The sequence below is a fragment of the Rhinopithecus bieti genome, unplaced genomic scaffold (genome assembly GCF_001698545.2).
Source record: "Rhinopithecus bieti isolate Rb0 unplaced genomic scaffold, ASM169854v2 scaffold_76888, whole genome shotgun sequence".
In the NCBI taxonomy this organism is placed as follows: Eukaryota; Metazoa; Chordata; class Mammalia; order Primates; family Cercopithecidae; genus Rhinopithecus; species Rhinopithecus bieti.
In genome coordinates, this window is record NW_016828917.1 from 71,323 (window position 1) to 86,019 (window position 14,697).

Here is a 14,697-nt window from a genome sequence, read left to right on the forward strand (position 1 = left end):
TATTTACCAACATGGAAAGATGCTCACTGAAGGTAAGTGATTAAAAAGATACATAATGTACTAACTAGAATCAATGGACTGAGAGCTTATTAAACAGAAATAAATGAAAGAGAAAGGATAGCTGAAAATATACTTAAGTCTTGCATGACTGTCAAGTTATGTGGTGAAAACTGGAAGCCTTGTGGAACATTTTGGCACAAATAAAATCTTTTGTCTGAGTGATCTAAATGGGCGCTTTCTCGCTTTTTTATTTGTTTATTTTTTTTCTGAGACAGTCTCACTCTGTCACCCAGGCTAGAGTGCAGTGGTGCAGTCTCAGCTCACTGCAACTTCCGTCTCCCGGGTTTCAGTGATTCTCCTGCCTCAGCGCCCCCCAGTAGCTGGGACTATAGGCACCCACCACCACGCCCAGCTAATTGTTTTTGTATTTTTAGTAGAGACAGGGTTTCACCCTGTTGGCCAGGTTGTCTCAAACTCCTGACCTCAAATGATCTGCCCACTTAGGCCTCCCAAAGTGCTGGGATTATAGGCATGAGCCACTGCGCCCAGTCTCTCATTTTTTTCTTGACAAAATATTCACTTTGCTCTTCTTTGCCTCTGTTGGGGTTTCCTGCTGGTCAGGAGCGGCTTACAGATTCTTAGAGGAATCTGTTGGTGACTCAGGTGAGATTTTCTGGAAGACGTGGTGTCTTAGACAAGCTTCTGATAAACAAGCTCCTTTGAGAAGCCCGTGAATCCGCCTGGCTGAGTAACCAGTGAACAGGAGAGAAGACAAACCTTGCAGGCAGTTTCATCCTCCCTGGGGGTCATGAACCTTATATGGGAAACAGCCTGGAGAAGGAAAAAGGAGTTTTGGTTAAGAGGATAGTAGAGGAAACTCAAGTTCTTCAAGGTCACTGGCTGAGCTCATGAAGTAAACACCCAGATCTGAATCACTGCAGACAAAGGAAGTCAGTAAGCGCACAGCAGAAAGGGTCGGGGTTGAGCGCATCATTTTAAAACGAGTCCCAGTGTAGGTGGAGGTCACATGACACTGTGTTGCACAAAGGGTGGAGCTAGACCCTAATTCTACCCTCGCTGGAGCTTTTTTTCATCATTCCAAATCTGTATTTGTAGTATGTTTCTCCCTTTGGGGTGGATATGCTGCTCCCTACCTTCCAGTAGAATTGATAGAAGAAATACACCAATGGTAGTGAAGTCTGTGTGGGAAATGAAGATTGAGGGTTTATCAACATCTTTCCTGTTGTAATGCAAAGTGAACTCCCAAGTTCAGCTGCGCCTGCAGCTGCAATCCTGACCCCAGACCTGAACATGAAGGAGATTGTTGATAACGCTTAAAGGAAACTCAAGGTGGCTTGGATACCCCAGGACGTCGTATTGGGTAGGTAGGAGCTTCCAAGAGACCAGGTCAGCAGAAGCATTGCTCCCACATCCTCAGACACTCCTCTATACCCCTGGTTGCAGCAGAGGTCTGCTGAGTGCAAGGGAGCCCTTTGAAGAGATGGGATGGGGCTCCCCATGCGTGTTTGCTTCCTTAGGGTCAATCTGTTCAAAAAATGTTTCCCTATTGCCTACAGTGTGTAAGGAGTGAGCAGCCACATACAAGCTTCTCCTACAGGGCTTGCTATCCAGTGGGCCTTCCGAGAGTGGTTAAATAGAATGGAACCAAAAGAAATCAAAAACTGCAGCTGGAAACACAAAGTGCAGCTCTAAGCCCCAGACAGCGCCAGCTGAGCCAGTGCTATGCCCACCCTCAGGGTTCTCCTTTCCTGAGATTATAGAAACTTCAAGAAAATTTTAGCCTTTGAAATATTCCTGGTTAAAATGATCCCTCTTGGTCTTTGTACCACAAGAGGTGTTTGAACCACAGCATTTCAGCATTAACTTACTGACTGAGTTGAGAACCATGTTCCCTTATTTGAGGCTGCTGGTCAACCCAGGCTCACTGTTCTGATACTCTTCCATGAACTTGGAGTCAGACAAACCTGAATTTGAGCCCAGGCTCTTCCCAGCAATGTTACTACCTTTCATTTGTCCAGCATTTTTCCAAGTGTGAACGGGGTCCTGAGAATCTTTCAGGGGGCCTGTGTGGTCTAAAAATATTCATAGTAATTTCAAGAAGTTACTTATTTTTTCCATTCTCCTTTTCTCACAAGTGTACAGTGGAGTTTCTCAGAGGCTATAGGAAGTGTGTCATCTCAGCAGATCGAATGCAGAAGCAGTTATGAGAATCCAGCCATCTTCTATTAAGCCAGACATTAAAATAATTTGGGAAAGAAATGTAAAACTGCCACTTCACTCACTTCCCAGCCCTGGTTCTTACCACATTCATTGATTTTTTTGTTTCGGATAATAGTTATTTTTTAATGCAATGAGTCATGCTAATATGTAATGGGATTAATACTCTTACTTTAAAAATGTATAATTAAATTTAATTTTTTTTCAGTTAAAAAAACAGTACATTTGAATAGAGATAACCCACACAAACAAAACTCCTTGAGGTCCTCAATTTTAAGAGAGTAATGGAGTCGTGAGACCAAAAAGTTTGAAAACTGCCCACCCTAGTTCATTCATTTTCCCACTCGAATACAGTGGCTTTGTTTCTTATTTCATGGAGACAGCAAAATCAATCAGAAGAAAGGATAACTGGCTGTGCAAGGTGGCTCACACTTGTAATCCCAGCACTTTAAGAGGCCAAGGCAAGAGCCCAGGAGTTCAAAACCAGCCTGGACAACACAGGGAGACTTTGTCTCTACTAAAAAATAAAAATAAATTAGCTGGGCATGGTGGTGCACACCTGTAGTCCCACCTACTCAGGAGGCTGAGGTCAGAGGATTGCTTGAGCCCAGGAGTTCAACGCTACAGTGAGTTATGATCATACGACTGCACTCCAACCTAGGCGATAGAGTGAGACCCTGTCTCAAAAAAATGAGGGAGAACAGCCTCATATTCCCACCACTAACTTCCCAGCCCGGCTACATCTGTCCCCATGCAGCCTCCTTCCCTCCAGCTCCATACATAAATTGACCCATCTTCTATCCAAATTTAGTTCACTGCTCTTGCCCAGACCCCATCTCCTCTACCCCTTCCCAGGGATTCTTCCCTGTAATTCTCTCTCCTACATCATGGATTTCTTCTTGGACTACCCTCAGCAGCATGCAAACATGTTCCAATTTCTCTGTCTTCAAAAGCTCCTCCCAGGACTCCACATTCTTCTCTACCTACTGAACCATTCCCCCATGTGCCCTCATAACAAAGCTCCTAAACATAGCCTGTTTTGACATCTTCATTGATTCACTTCTCTTTTTCTCTTTAATCCATGCCACTGAGCACATTCTTTGAGGTAATAATGGATCTTATTTTGCCAAATCCAATGGACAATGCCATATCTTTGTCTTATGCAAACTTTGAGCAACATTTGGAATAGTTGGTTACTCCCACCTCCTGAAAACACTTTCCTCACATGTTTCTAAGAACCCACACCCTCCTCGTTCTCCCTACCCTACTGACCACTTCTTCACAGCCCTTTCTCCAGGCTCCTCCTTCTGCACTTGTAAGTGTTAGGGCACCTGAGGCTCAGCCTTGGGCTCTTCTCTTCTCTCTCTACCTCCTTCTCCTGGTGATCTGTGTCCCTTAGTTCCAAACACCGTTTCTATGCTGATGACACCCATATGTATATTTCTGCCTCATATATCTTCCCTAAGTTCCAGATGCAGCCATCAATTATCTCCTTAGCATATCAATGTGGTTGTCAAATAGGCATTTAAAACTCAGTATGTCCAAGCAAAACTTTCTTTTTAACCCACCCGAAGCTCCTTCCTCCTGCAGTCTTACCCTCTTGGAATATGGCACAACTGTCCACCCAGTGGCTCAGACCAAAAGCCTGGGAGTCGTTTTTGACTCCTCTCTACTTCTCACACCCCATATCCAATCCATCAATAAAGCCCGACTGCTTCTTGTCACCCCTATGGCTGACACTCTGTCCAGGCCACCATCATCTTACACAGGGACTATAGCAATAGCTCCTAACTGATCTTTCAGCCTTCAGCAGTTCACTTTCTAAACCAAAAATCAGAACATGTCACTGTACTCGAAGCCCAGCCATGGCTTACTTACCATTGTACCTGGAATCACAGAACATGGTACAACTCCAAGGTTTTTGTGGTCTAGTCCATGCCTCCCTCTCCAGCCCTGGTTCTTAACCCATACTCACTCTTGCCATCTACCTTGCCCCTGTGACTTCATCTCCCACCTCCCTGTGCCCCAGACACATTGGTCTTCCTTCTTGCTGTCCTGGAACAAACCAATCTGTTCTTGTTCAATCTGCCAAAAATGTCCTTCCCTATTCTTTCACATGGCTCACTTCTTCACATCATTTAAATGTCACCTGCTCAGAGACCCTTCCCCAAACACTCTAAAATAATCTCTTCTATTAGTTAGGTTGCATTCAGCTGAAAGTACCTGCTTAAACAATATAGACATTTAATAATTAAACAATATACACACTTAATAATTAAACAATATAGACATTTAATAATTAACGAGGCCCATAAGAGAAATAAGCAAAAAATTTACATCACCTATGATCACACATTGTAAATAATTTTAGAAATCTCTCCCAGCCTTTTTCCTAGGAAAATGTAACTATTTTAAATCTATTTGGGACCATTCTAGAAATACAGTATTTTCTTAGATTTTAATTTAATATTAAATGATAAATGTTTTACCAAGTCTTGTGCAAACAAAATCACAAGCTCCTTGAACTGTAGGAAACCTTGGAAATTATTTAGTTCTGGCTCAGCATGCAAACTTTACAAGATGAGGCACCTGAGGGCTGAGTTGTTTGAGTTTCTCCAAAATGTTTTAATACCTCAGTGATTTTCAGTCTGATTAAGCTGAGGGAGAGCCAGGAAGCCTGGACCTATTGGTTGCTTTGTGTGCATAATCAACTAAGGGCATGTGTCTCTTTATCCCACAGAAACTGGGCTGCCAGCAGAGCTCTGCTTATCCCTTAGTGATTTTGCTGACAAATATGTTATCCCTCTATACCTTTCTGTCAACAACTCTCCCTCAGGAGAGGTTCAAGACCTCGATAGGATCTGGGCACCAAAGCAAACCTGTCAGACCAGCATACATTGGGAGACAGCTGCCTGCTCCGCACCCTTCTTGGGGATCTAGGTGTTTTGTCCAGCTGGCACATTTGCACTTCAGAGGTGGGAGGGGCACATAGCACGGGGGAGTATGCCAGGGGAGAGAGCACAGCAAAGCCTCGGGCCATAAGACTGCTCATGGCAAGATGTATCTATGTTCTGTAATGGAATGCCATCACTCTCTATTTTGGAAACATGATAGCATGGAGCAACTGAAAGACTGCGGGATGGGTTAAAAACCACATCCATTGCTTTATTGCTATGGGATCTGGAGCAAGCTCCTCTCTGGTCTTTAGTTACCTCCTTGGTAAAGAGGGAATCATAGTTCCACCTTGTAGAGTTGTAACACCCCAACATTCGTGTAGGTACTCAATAAGCAGCAGCTGTTATTAACAAACTTTCTTTTTTTCCTCTGTAACAGTCTAAGACACAGAGTAGGGGCTCGGTTAATATTTGTTGCATAAATATGGGACCCAAGCAAATAAGGTCAGATTACATATTTTGAGACTAAACTACTGAGTCTACAAGAATAACGGTAATAATTGTTGCCTACACATGATTCTAGAAAAGCCAGAAGCCAGGTCTCTTGAAATAGACATTTTCATACCCTCTTACTCTATCAGGATTTCATTTTGTTCCCAAATAATTTTGACTTAGAGAGAATTTTGTTTTTTACTTTATTTGCCTCCAAAGAATCAAAATAAATAGTACTCTTTCAGATCTTCTAAGTCATTATCTTATAATACCATTGGTTAAGTTCTCTTCTTCATTACAAAAGTGACAGTTAATTATAGAAAATTTGAGAAGTACAAAAAAGAAAAAAGGGGCCAAAGTATCACCAATAGCTATAAAAATGTCGCCGTATTTTCATGCACTTAGTTAATTGTGATCCTACATTATATCCAATTTTATCTTCTGGCTTTTCTCCTTAACATGATGAAATGTAGTTTTCCAAAATAATACCCTATCGTTCATTCTGTTACCAATTGTTCAGAATTTTAAATAATGTAAAATGAATATAATTCTTAATTATATGCTGCAGTCAGGGAAACATTTCTTAAGCTAAGTTCCTAGAAGTGAAATTATTATTTTAAAAAATACAAACATTCTTTGGTACATACTATTAAAAGTATTCAAAATTGTTGGAGAAATTTATAATCTTTCACCAGTCCTGGATATTCTCATGATAATTGGGAAGAAATATTTCATTTTAAAAATTATAATCTATTTTTTTCCCAATGAGGCTGAATAGCATAAAATATTAAATAACAGTATTTTCTCTTTGGTGAATTATCACATTTTGCTTTTGCCCATGAATTTTTGTGGGTGTGGTGTGATTTTTATTAAATTATATGACACTATATATATTTTTTTTATTATACTTGAAGTTCTAGGGTACGCGTGCACAACGTGCATGTTTGTTACATATGTATACATGTGCCACGTTGGTGTGCTGCACCCATTAACTCGTCATTTACATTACGTATATCTCCTAATGCTATCCCTCCCCTCTTCCCTCTCCCCATAATAGGACGTGGTGTGTGATGTTCCCGTTCCTGTGTCTAAGTGTTCTCATTGTTCAGTTCCCACCTATGCGTGAGAACATGTGGTATTTGGTTTTTTGTCCTTGTGATAGTTTGCTGAGAATGATGATTTCCAGCTTTATCCATGTCCCTACAAAGGACATGAACTCATCCTTTTTTATGGCTACATAGTATTCCACGGTGTATATGTACCACATTTTCTTAATCCAGTCTATCATTGATGGACATTTGGGTTGGTTCCAAGTCTTTGCTATTGTGAATAGTGCCGCAATAAACATACATGTGCATGTGATATGATACTATATTTTAAGGATTAACCTTTTGTCAAATGTTATAATTTTTAAATGTCTTTCTGGATGCATTTTTATTTTGTTATACACCCTTTTGGAAATTAAAGGGATTTTAATTTCTGTTTGGACAATTTCTGTTAATATTCTCATTTATGAGTTTCTTATTTGATTTATCCTTTGAATTACCTTTCCCATTTAAAGATCAGATAAATACTCACTATTATATTTTTAAATGCTTTAATCATTTATGTTTTTTGTGGATAGGGTTTGCTTTTACTATTTTTTAATTGTGGTGAAATATATATGATCAATATGATATATGTATGATCAATGGTATATTGCCATTTTACCATTTTTAAGTGTATAATTCAGTGCCATTAATTACATTATAATGTTGTACAACCATCGCCACTATTTCCAAAACTTTTTAACTCACCCAAACAGAAACTCTGTACCCAGTAAAAAACAACTCCTCAACCCCAGTCCCTGTGACCTCTAACCTATGTTCATCTCTATGAGCTGCCTATTCTACATACTTCATATAAGTGGAGTCATGAAATATTTTTCCTTCTGTGTCTAGCTTATTTTACTTTGCATAACGTTTTCAAGGCTTATCCGTATTATATAGAGCATGTCAGAATTTCCTTTCTTCTATGGCTGAAGGTGTTTCAGTGTCATTAATTATGTGTATACCATATTTGTTTATCCATTCATCCATTGATGAACACTTGGTTCATTTCCACCTTTTGGCTATTGTGAATAATGCTACTATGAACACGGGTGTACAAATATCTGTCTTAGTTCCTGCTTTCAATTGATATGTAGATATACTGAGAAGTAGACTTACTGAATTAAGTAGTAATTCTATGTTTAATTGCTTTTTAGTAACCGCATGCTGTTTTCCACAGTGGCTGCACCATTTTACATTTCCATCAGCAATGCACAGTGCTCCAATTTATCCGCATCCGGGCCAACACTTGTTTTGTTTTGTTTTGTTTTTTTATAATAGCCATCCTAATGAGTGTGAAGTGGTATCTCATTGTGGTTTTGATTTGCATTTCCCTGATCATTAGTGATGTTGAGTGTTTTCTTATATGCTTGTTGGCTATTGGTATGTATTCTTTTGAGAATTGCCTATTCTTGCCCTTAGCCCATGTATTGATGGGATTTTGTTGTTGTTGTTGTTGTTGATTTGAGTTCATTGTAGATTCTAGATATTAGTCCTTTGTCAGATGGATAGATTGTGAAGATTCTTTCCCACTCTGTAGGTTATCTGTAATTACTCTACTGACTATTCCTTTTGCCATGCAAAAGCTCTTTAGTTTAAGTCCCTGCAATTTGTCTTTGTTTTTATTGCATTGCTTTTGGGTTCTTGGTCATGAAATCCTTGCCTAAACCAACATCTAGAAGGGTTTTTCCAATGTTATCTTCTAGAATTTTATAGTTTTGCATCTTAGATTTAAGTCATTAATCCATCTTGAGTTGGTTTTTGTATAAAGTGAGAAATGAGGATCCAGTTTTATTCTCCTACATGTGGCTAGCCCATTACCCCAGCACTATTTGTTGAAAACGGTATCCTTTCCCCACTTTACATTTTTGTTTGCTTTGTTGAAGATCAGTTGATGTAAACATTTTGGGTTTATTTCTGGATTCTCTATTCCGTTCCATTGGTCTACGTGCCTATTTGTGTAAGCACCATGCAGTTTTGGTGACTATGGTCTTATATAGTATAGTTTGAAATCAGGTAGTATGATGCCTCCAGATTTTTTTTTTCTTAGTCTTGCTTTTGCTATGTGGGCTCTTTTTTGGTTCCATATGAATTTTAGAATTGTTTTTTCTAATTCTGTGAAGAATTATGGTGATATTTTGATGGGAATTGTGTTGAATTTGTAGACTGCTTTTGGCAATATGGTCATTTTCACAAAATTGATTCTCCCCATCCATGAGCATGAGATGTGTTTCCATTTGTTTGTGTCCTCTATAAGTTCTCTCAGCAGTGTTTTGTAGTTTTCCTTGTAGACGTCTTTTACCTCCTTGATTAGGTATATTCCTACTTTTTTTTGTTTGTTTGTTTTGCAGCTATTATAAAAGGGTTTGAGTTCTTGATTTGATTTTCAGCTTGGTCACTGTTGGTGTATAGAAGAGCTACTGGTTTGTGTATATTAATTTTGTATCCAGAAATTTTGCTGAATTCTTTCATCAGTTCTAGGAGCTTTCTAGAGGAGACTTTAGGGTTTTCTAGGTAAACAATCATATCATTGGCAAACAGTGACAGTTTGACTTCCTTTTTACTGATTTGGATGTCCTTATTTATTTCTCTTGCCTGATTGCTCTGGCTAGGAGTTCCAGTACTATGTTGAAGAAGAGTGGTGAGAGTGGGCATTCTTGCTTTGTTTCCGTTTTCAGAAGGAATGCTTTCAACTTTTCCCCATTCAGTATTATGCTGGCTGTGGGTTTGTCATAGATAGCTCTTATTATATTGAGATATGCCCCTTGTATTCGATTTTGCTGAGAGTTTTAATCATAAACATTGCTGGGTTTTGTTGAATGCCTTGTCTGCATCTGTTGAGATGATCATGTGATTTTTGTTTTTAATTCTGTTTATGTGGTGTATCACATTTATTGACGTATGTATGTTAAACCATCCCTGCATCCCTTGTATGAAACCCACTTGATCATGGTGGATTATCTTTTTGATATGTTGTTGGATTTGGTTAGCTAGCATTTTGTTAAGGATTTTTGCATCTATGTTCATCAGGAATATTGGACTGTAGTTTTCTTTTTTGGTTATATCCTTTCCTGGTTTTGGTATTGTTACAGGACCCCAACACTTACTCAAAGGTAGCCTTTGGGTCAGGGTTTCTGCACTATAGTCCCTTCTGTGGTAGCCAGAAATATGTCACAGGACTCCAACACTTACCCAAAAGTAGCATTTAGGAAGGGAGTTTCCACACTATAGTCCCTTCTGTGGTTGCCAGAAGGATGTTATAGGAAAGGGGTCCTGATCCAGACCCCAAGAGAGGGTTTTTGGATCTTACTCAAGAAAGAATTGAGGGCAAGTCCTTGGTGCAAAGTAAAAACGAGTTTATTAAGAAAGTAAAGTGGTGAAAGTACAGCTACTCCATACACAAAGTAGGACACTCCTGAAAGTAAGAGATGGAACGCATCCACCCTAGGCACAAGGCTTGTATATATGGGGAGATGTGTTTTGCTACAAGGGTCTGTGATAAAGGATTAATTTTCTTAATTACTGTATTTTGCAAGAATCAATATTATTGTCTTTAAAGCAAAATTAGGAATGCCTTTGTTCTCCAGATATTGGGATGTCTGGACAGTCCCACATCTAGGTCTGTTTAGTAAACATTATTAATTTGTTCCCTTAACCGTAAACATCTAGAGGCTAGGAATGCCTAACTTTCTGAGAATGCAGCCCAGCAAGTCCCAGCCTCATTTTCCTAGCCCTCACTCAAGATGGAGTTGCTCTGGTTCAAATGCCTCTGGTATATCTTCCCCCTCACTTTACAAGAAGACCCTCAATTCTAAGGGTTGCAGAGGGATGAAGATCCATCTTCTGTGACGTCTTCAGGCTGAATAGGGGTGGTGATATTCCCGCCTATTAGGGTCTCTTGTGTCAGAGTAGAGAGAAGCTCAGTCCAAGAGTGTTGGTATAGTGGAGGTCATTACTAACTCCGAGTTCTGACAAAAGGTGATATCTGGAAGATTAATAAGTGTTCAATTTAAGAAAGCATTGAGTGAGCTTGTCTTGCATTTCTACACAAAGAGTACAACCACAATATATTCCACAACAGCAAAGCAAAATACGTAAAATCGTTCCAAGTAAACTAAACAGGAAGGCTTTCCAAGAACTGGGCAGTTGCTGGAACCAAGTCAGTATAGGGTCGATTGATAGCACATCAATGGCAAAGACCTGAGTGTCTAAAGCTTTCATAGCCTCAGTAATATCATGTGAATAGTCTGGAACATACACAAAATATTCAGTTTTGATCATACACAAGTTCCTCCTTGGGCCGCTGGTACATCAAAATGTCCACAGATCCAACAGTTTGTCTGATCATGTAAAGAGGCTAAAGTCTATGGCCACTCAGTAAATAAGTTACTCTCTGCATGATTCCAACTTATACCCAAAAGTAGAATGCCAATCCGTATCTTTATGTTACCTATCCCTCTCATTTCTTCTGAACAGGAGTCAGAGGTCACTGATTGGCTCACAGGAATAAACAGGATCAGTCTCTTGTGTTCCATCGACCTGTAGGACTTCATAAGAGACAGGTTTAATTCAAGATAAGTGGACCCAGCTGTTTATTCACAGAAGTTTAACTTCAGTTGGGGTACTAAGGAGAACTTGATAGGATTCATTCCATTTGGGGGAGAAGTGATCTGCTGGGGATCCTTCCTTCCAAGTTTTTAATAGGACCCAGTCTCCCAGCTGGGTTGTAACAAGATTATCTTCCTTAGTGGGGGAAGGGAGTCTTTGATTTCCATATTCAAGCAGTGTGTTTTGCACTTGTCCTAAGTTGATCGCATAATTCTGTAGCTTGAAACTATCTATGTCTATTAGGCAGTCTGTAGTTAAAAAAGGCCTTCCATACATTATTTCAAAAGGGCTGAGCTGCAGGTTTCCCTTAGAGGTTATTTGAACCAGTAATAAGGCTACAGGTAATAAAGACAACTCGGTTTCTGATGTTTCTTGGCATACTTTAGCAAGAGTCATTTTTAGAGTTTGATTAGCTCTTTCTACTTTCCCTGAAGACTGTGGCCTCCATGCTTAGTGAAGGTGGTTCTGAATTCCTAGGGCTAAAGATATGTTTTGGGTAATTGTCGCTGTGAAAGATGGGCCATTATTACTCTGCAAGCTCTTAGGCAGACCAAATCTAGGAATTATTTCCTTTAGTAGGAGTTTAGAAACCTCAATTGCCTTTTCAGACCAGGTAGAAAAAGCTTCGATCCAACCAGTAAAGGTGTCAACAAATACTAATAAATATCTAAACCCTTTACATGGGGGCATCTGTGTGTAATCTATTTGCCAGTCTTCAACAGGGTACGTTCCTCTATGCTGAACAGGCCTTACTAGAGGAGGAGGTAAAGATTGGTTATTTGGGTTATTCCGGGCACATAGTTCACAGGCCTGAGTTAGCCGCTTTACTGTTTTGAGTAAGTCTTTTCCTATAAAAAGGAGAGACATTCATTGAAACACAGAATCTCTTCCCAAATGACTAGAGTCACACAAATGCTTGACTATTTTCCACTGATTAGCATGTGGTAACAATAGTTTGTTGTCATTGATAAGCCAGCCAGAAGATCTTTAATTAAACTCTGACCTTTAGCCCATTCTTGTTCCTCTTTACTATATCTGGGGTCTGTCACTGAGGTGGCTGAAGGCACTAACATACCAGTAAGTCCTATTGGCTCCTTTAGCACTGCTACATCAGCAGCTGCATCTGCAAAGGAGTTTCCCTTAGCCGCGCCAGTCTCCTCTTTGATATCCTCTACAATGGGTTATAGCTGCTTCCTTGGGCAGCAAAACAGCATCCAATATGCTCCAAATTTCTAAGTAATGTTTTACAGGGGAACCCTTAGCAGTTAGGAGTCCCCATTCCTTCCAGATAACAGCATGAGCAGAAGTATCAGAAAGGCATACTTAGAATCAGTGTAAATGGTAATTCCTAGGTCCTTTCCCAATTGCAGGGCTCTAATAAGAGCTATTAATTCTGCCTTTTGAGCTGAGGTAGAAGCTGCTAAGGCCTGAGATTCAATTACCCCATGTTGACTGACAACAGCCCCAGCTTTCCAGTTTCCCTGGTGCACGAAGTTACTTCCATCTGTAAACCGTTCTACCTCAGGATTATCTAGAGGCTCATCCTTTAAATCCAGATGGCTGGAGTAAACTAGCTCTATAATTTGTATACAAGAATGATCTAGGGTGCCGGTTCAGGTAAATAGGTAGCTGGATTCAGTTTGGCATACTTTAAGAATTATATAAGGATGTTTAGCAACAAAGCCTGATATTTATTCACAGGAAAAGAGAAGGAGCAATTTCTGTCTGCCTTGTGATTTATGAAAGATACTACTGTTTGCAGCTGAGTTAAGAAATCCCTTCCCAACAAGGTATGGAGCATTCAGGAGAAAACCAAAGTCCCTGATGAGCAGCTTAAAGGATTCATAAAACGACATCTATGGGATTGTCCATCTATCTCCATGATTATACCGTTTTGGGGTGACAAAGGCCCATTATAATGGGTCAAAACAGAGTAAGCAGTCTAGAAGGGAGTTAATATTCTTACCTGCCCCATCAAGGGTTACCCATGGCTTCTCTGGAGATATGGCTAGTTGTTCAATGGGAGCTTCAGTGGAAGGTCTCAGGCCCCGTCACCTTTGGGCTTGCCTGACTATTTCAGCCATCATTGGTTCAGGTCCCAGTGACTCCCTTCAGAACCCTAGGGAATTCCTCTTCCTATGGCCAGTTTTCTTACAGTGTGCACACTGATTTATGCCCAAGGCACGGTGACTCAGACTCCCAGCTTTGGGCTTCCCACCTTTCAGCTTCACTTGTCCAGGCCAAGAGCCAGGAGGGCAGCCCCACGTGGGAAGTAAGCTTGAGGCTGCAGTCAAGAGTATCACCTTGTGGGAGGCCCTTCTTGCTCTTTCTGCTTCCTCTGCTTTGTCCCTGTTATTAAAAACTAAAGATGTCATATCAAAAAGCTGTCCATAGGAGTTTGGGGACCTATAGCTGGTCTTTGTAGTTTCCTATGGATATCAGGGGCGGACTGGGTTATAAAATGTACTCCCAGAGGGTTTGGCCTTCCTTTGAAGCAGGATCAGTGTTAGTATATTTCCTGATTGCCTCAACTAAATGCCCTTGAAATAAAGCTGGATTCTCATCTTTGCCCTGAGAAACATCCTTAACCTTTTCATAGTTAATGGGATTTTTCATACATTTCTTCATCCCTTCCTACAAACAAGTGACCATAAAAATCTCCTCCCCAAGTCCTCATTGGCCTTTGATAGTTCCACTCTGGATCTTGATCTGGAACTGCCATACCTCCTGCCTGATATATATTATAGTTCAGATTGTGAGCCAATACCTCATCTGCATGAGTCCCAGCTGTCCCCAAAATGCATTGTTTCTCTTCCACTGCACATCACAGAGAACACAAAACATGCAGATCTTGCCAAGTTAAACTACAGGTCAGAGTTAATTTCTCAAACTCATCTGTGAATTTTCCTGGATCTTCAGAGAAATGACCAAATTTCTCTTTACACAGAGCCAAATCAGACATAGACAACGGAACATGTACTCTCACAGTGCCTTCTTCCCCATCTACCACCTCCCTAAGTGAACAAAGATTTCCCTTTGGAGGCTGATAGGAGGCTTCATGATGAGTAGTACTTGCTGGGCTAAGTTCCTCAGGGAGTGGTGGGTATAGAGTGGACTAGACAGGTAAGGAGGAGGGGACAAAAGGTTCTCAATTGAACTTTCAGGTGGACTGGAGGGAGAAAGGACCTCCACATCTGAACCATCACAGCTGACAGAAGGAGGGTCTACTCCACCCAAAACTGCCTGCTGAATGGCCGGCGGGGTGGTGGGGGGCAGGGAGGGGTGCATTAAAGAATCGTCTGGTATATCTAGCTCTTTTTCTCCTTTTCCTTCTTTTCCTCTCATCAAACATGATTCACATTATCCAAATAACATAA

The 14,697-nt window shown here is 40.5% G+C and overlaps 2 long non-coding RNA genes across 3 annotated transcripts in view; one reads left to right on the plus strand and one right to left on the minus strand.

Annotated features, from left to right (window-relative positions):
* Positions 1-14,697, plus strand: part of LOC108523869 (uncharacterized) — a 97,716-nt gene that overhangs the window by 37,099 nt on the left and 45,920 nt on the right. The gene's annotated exons all lie outside the window — the stretch shown is intronic.
* The window catches only part of LOC108523868 (uncharacterized), a 99,235-nt gene continuing 85,037 nt past the window's right edge, over positions 500-14,697 (minus strand). Inside the window, exon 6 of one of the 2 annotated variants that reach the window (XR_001883911.1) lies at positions 500-831. This is a non-coding gene — a long non-coding RNA (uncharacterized LOC108523868). Of the gene's footprint in view, positions 832-10,721; positions 11,260-14,697 lie in introns of those variants that run through there. The other variant, XR_001883912.1, reaches the window with a different exon arrangement.